The 5,148-nt window shown below is 39.2% G+C and overlaps 1 long non-coding RNA gene across 1 annotated transcript; it reads right to left on the bottom strand.

Moving 5' to 3' along the window:
* Nucleotides 1–2,914: 2,914 nt before the first annotated feature.
* On the bottom strand, nucleotides 2,915–4,351 carry LOC139188013 (uncharacterized). Its single transcript, XR_011571084.1, has 3 exons — nucleotides 4,268–4,351; nucleotides 3,754–3,817; nucleotides 2,915–2,989 (listed from the first exon to the last, which is right to left on the bottom strand). It is a non-coding gene; the product is annotated as an uncharacterized lncRNA (long non-coding RNA).
* Nucleotides 4,352–5,148: the final 797 nt, after the last annotated feature.

Below are 5,148 nucleotides of genomic sequence, written 5' to 3'. Positions count from 1 at the left end.
GCATCGGGACACCCACAACACACCCAAGTCCGGCGACCTGTCGCTTTCAAGTGAAAACCTGGCCACCTTCGGCCATTTCACGACAGATCTCTGGAACCCATCTCCTCCTCTCGTCTTTTGATGTGATAAAAGTTAAGCACACAAATTAAACCCTCTTGTATCAATTGTAGTAAAGAATGTAAGTAGGGATCGTTCTGGACAGGGGATTAGGAGGGCTTGCTAATAACCTCTAAACTGACTCAAAAACATAAAAACAAAGTTAAAAACACTAAACTAGACTCAAAGAATGCAAAACTAAACTCTAAAACACTAAAACAACTCAAAAGCCTCAAAACAAGCTAAAAACGCTCAAATCTGCCTAAAAACACAAACTTGGCAGATTTGGACTCTAAACACCATTCGGGACGAATTTTGGTTTTTCCTTAACTCAAAACACTTAAAAACACAATCTAAAACATATTCTAACTAGTTAGACACTCTAAAATAAAGGGGAATTTGGTTTTGACGAATTTGGAAACAAAACAAGTAACTTAAAGAACTAAGGAAATCTGCACGAATTTGGGTAAAACTATGGATGATAGGCTAGCTAGGAGGTTCTTCTCCACACACGACACACTTGCAAATAAAATGATTTCCAGTTGCTTTTTAATAAACCATGAATTCTCAACGCCCCAGATTAATCGTGAATTGCACTAATTAACCTTTAGATTTTCCTAATTTTATTGAATTGCATACAACAACCCAAAGCATTCCCCACAAGTTCCCTAAATGAATTGCATAATAGAGATACAAACAAAGATCATTAAGTTCTATGAAAATCATAAGCATTGACAAGGCACTTGTAATTATGAATTGCATGAAACTTATGCCAAGAATTTACTTAACGCGATTGTGACTAACAACCTTCACTACTTGTGAATATAAGTTCATAACGATTAGGTGAAACTCCTTTATATCCTAGCATCAGATTTATGCACGAAAATTAAGCATGCACTCTTAACCAACACACACAAATCAGTTTTAATTCAAACGGATAAGTAAATTGAATTCACAACTTATGAATCACAACTGAAAGTAATCAAATCATATTGCAAGCATGAACATGGTTTCAAATTCCCCCTAGCTAAAAGGGGTTTAGTTCCTCATACTCACAAAGCAAAGATAAATAAATTTAGACATTGAAAACAAAAGAAAGAAAACACCTAGACACTTCAGCGATCCAAACTGAACAGCAAGCACGTCTACGAACTTTCCTTCTTCCTCTTTGTTGTGGCACAAGGTTTAGGGTCAGGTTGTGGGGGTTATGGATGGTGTAGAAGGATGAGGTTAAGTCTAGGATAGGTATATGGTGTGGCAAGGGATGTTTTAGGTCAGAAACTATGGAGAATGGTGAGAGATGGCTACGGCAGAGAGTGGTGATGAGTTTTTGGCGTGAATTGTGAATATGGGAGGTGGTGGTGCGACAAAGAATGAAATATGAATATATATAGGCACATAAAACCCTAGGGAAATCAGGTTAGGACTTGGACTTAGCAAAAAATAAGGATTATGGCCCAAACAATCAAAATCCAAAGGGGAAAAGGTATAAGAGGTGCGGCAGATGTGGATATGGCTTCTAGAAAGCCTTGCAAGGCAAGGAAAATGGTTTCTAGAAGGGGATAGGTGCGGCAAAGGCTCCTGGGTGTTCTAGAACCTTTGTTTTGTGTCTTCCAATGGTTAGGAACCTTCAAAGTTGCTGGAACTTAAGGCCATTTAGGTTTAGGAAAGATCAACCCAAAATAGGAAACTTTAGGCTTAACTTTCCTACTTCAAGTAGGAAACCTTGTTTGAGTAGGAATCCTCATTCTTCTAGGAATCCATCTTCAATTAGGACTCCTTCGTTGATTAGGAATCCTTCTTCAATTAGGACTCCTCACATCTTTAACTCTTCAATTTCGTTCATTCCTTTTGCTCCAGACACGTGCCATTCATTCCAAGCTCAATTTTGCTCCAAAAGGCTCCAAAATACACTTCTTTGCATACTTTGCCCTTAAAACCTGAAAACACATGAAAGTGGCTTAAAAGACTAACTTAACTAAGAAAACACAACGTAAATGCACAAGAACAAACTCACTAAGTCGCATAAATATGCTCCTATCAAATTCCCCCACACTTAGCTTTTGCTAGTCCTCGAGCAAAACAAAACGAACTCAAGAAAACAAAACGAAACAAAACAAACAAAACACAACCTAAACCTTCCAACGTTTGCCTCAGGGATTTCCAATGCACATGACATGTTAAAAATCATCATCCCCACAGATTTTAGTCATCTTCACACTTGAGCACATACTTAATCATAGTCACCACTTACTAGTTCACAATTAACCAATTAAAACGATGTTTTGAATGTAGTAACATGCCTTAGAGAATTCGCTCAATTCCTTACAAGATATGCACTCAATTTTCACTCAGATTTTCTAACTACACACCCTATACTAGTTGTATGTGAGAAGATTGATGTAGACATGAAAACGAACGCTCATATATATGTATAACAAAGAAAGCAATTTCTGGAGTTAGTAAGCATGTTTAGATATGATCTCATGAATGGAATGCTACTACTTAGATGCGAGAACCAGTGACACCATATGCTCATACCAAATTCAAACTCCACAAATTGAAACACATAACACTCAAGATAGAAGTCAAGGGTTATATGACACGCCCCGACCCTGATATTCTTTCGAATATCAGGATAGACACGTGCTGGCCGACACTCAAGGTGACGAAAGCCATTAATTGATTAGAAGAAAATATTCATGAATAACATTAGAATTTTAAGAGTAATTAACAACATTCAAGGAAATATCTAGAATGAAACAGACACAGCCTAAAACCATATTTACAAAAATAAAAGAAAGATCATTACAAGATACACACAAGTGGGTGATAGAGTGCTACTAGTAGGGGAATGCCTCGTACGTCCAGTCGTAGTCCTCGTTTCTATGACCTGAATGGGGGCGCAAAACAAAGGTGAGTGGACCAAGTTCATAAATACAATAATAATAAACAGTTATCAACATACTAACCCCCACAGTTTATATAATGAAAACTACTAGCATAATAAATGATGGATTTAATGAAAATCCTAGCATGCCTAAAAATATCTCAAAAGTCATACCGCGGAAACTCATCGCAGAAATCAAAACAGTAAACGCATCATAAATCATCTCGTAAGCGCGGTGTACTGCTAGTAAGATCACCGAATAAATATAACTCCCGGCCCAATGCCTGCTCCGTGGTTTCTGCGCCCGTAGCCATAAATTACCAACTCCCGGCCCAATACCTGCTTCATGTCCCTCAGCCCGTAGCTAGGGATTATTTCTCCCGGCCTAAATGCCAACACCAGTTCCTCGCCCCAGGCGGCATAGTGTCTACTAGGTACGCACAAATATTTACGCATCTCATAAATAACCACTTCATAGCATAGGTTACCGATCATCGTCTACACTATAAAGAGGGGTTCAAAAACATGTTCTAGCATCCTATCGTCATCTATCAGATAGTCTACTAGTTCATGGTTTTTATAGAAAATACGATATATTAAAATATAGCTCAAAATAGGCTAACAATTCATTCCTCACCAAAACACGAGACGATAATCAATAAATTCAGTAACAGGATTGATATAAATCAATTCACAAAATTCGTAGGCATGCTAATCATTTATGCAATTACTATAAAATCATGTAATTTTAGAAGGGGTCCACTCACAAATATTCCTTAGCAGAAGAGTCGCGCGAATAAGGATATAGAATTTCTCCACTAGCAATTTTACCTAAGAACAAGAATGTAATAATTAAATAAAAGAATTTTCTAAAAGATTGGGTTTAACTAAATAAAATAAGGGAAATTGGGTTGGATGGGTTTAGGGTTAAAAAGCCATTAGGGTGACAATTGGGGGTTTGGGTTTTAACTCAACCCATATGCACACACACGGGCACAAGGCCCTAAGGCCTCACTAACAGAAAACAGGGCTTTAAGCCCTTGTTTTAAACCGGCCCAAGGCCACTAAAAACTATAACTAAAAATAAAAACTAAATGGGTTAGGGTACTGGGCTAAGGCAAAACGGGCTTGGGGCCCGAGGAAAGGGGAGAGGCCAGACGGCCTAGTGCCGAGGAAGAAGAAGGCCGGAGCTGCTACAGCTCTGGTCACTTGAAAACGGGGGCTTCAAGCTCCGATCTAGGTACGAACATGAAGAACAAAGAGAGAGGAAGAGATTTCTACCTTCGAAACACCGTAACTCGGTCGGAGGTGACCGGAAAAGCCCTCGGAGTGCACGGGTTCGCTTGAAAAATGGGTGTGCTCACCCCAAAATGTTTCCAAGGTAAAACCTACGTACAAAGAGGAGGTTCAAGCTTCTGAATCACAACCAAACATCAAGCTAGGTACGAGAGTGAGAGATTTGAGACCTACCCCTACTGAAAAAGGAAGAAAACTCGTCGGAGCTTTGCTCCGTGCCGTTTACCTCGCAGGGCAGGGGTCCCTGCTTCGTAAAGAGTCTCTCCTGGTGGTGCTAGGGTCCTCGCGAGTCTAGGGGGAGAGAGAGATACGAGAGTTTGGGGGAAAGAGATACACGGGAGAGTGAGAGAGCTTCGGGAGAGTTGAGGGAGACAGAGAAGAAGAAGGTCACGGGGGTGGGGGACAGAGAAAAGGAAAAGAAATGGGGGTTTGATGATTGACACGTGGCAAATGGGGGTGGTAATAATAAATTATGAAATTATTTGGGGGTGGTTGTAACATTATAACGGGGCTTGGGGTATTGGTTAACAAAGGAAAGATAGGGATAACAAATGTTCTTAAAGCAATAGCAAGCAAAGTAATGAAATCGAAACTTAGAATCCACTTTAGAATGCAAAAATCAACTTTTAAACACAAAGGGAAGATTCATGCAACACTTAGGGCCGAATTCAATGTTTTGGGCCCTTTCTTCAACAAACAACACTTTTAGAACTCTTTTTCATACATTTTTCAACTCTGTTTCACTCTTTTCACAACTTTTCTTTTTTTTTTCTTTCTATTTTTCACGAATTTTTCTTTTCCTTTTCTTTTCTACCCGTGCCTTATTAAGGACTTTGGCACATACACACAACAAGAATCACTTCCCC

This window comes from Malus domestica, chromosome 09, assembly GCF_042453785.1.
Source record: "Malus domestica chromosome 09, GDT2T_hap1".
Classification (NCBI taxonomy): Eukaryota; Viridiplantae; Streptophyta; class Magnoliopsida; order Rosales; family Rosaceae; genus Malus; species Malus domestica.
Note: the sequence above shows the minus strand (reverse complement) of the source record. Positions and strands in the feature narration are given on the sequence as shown.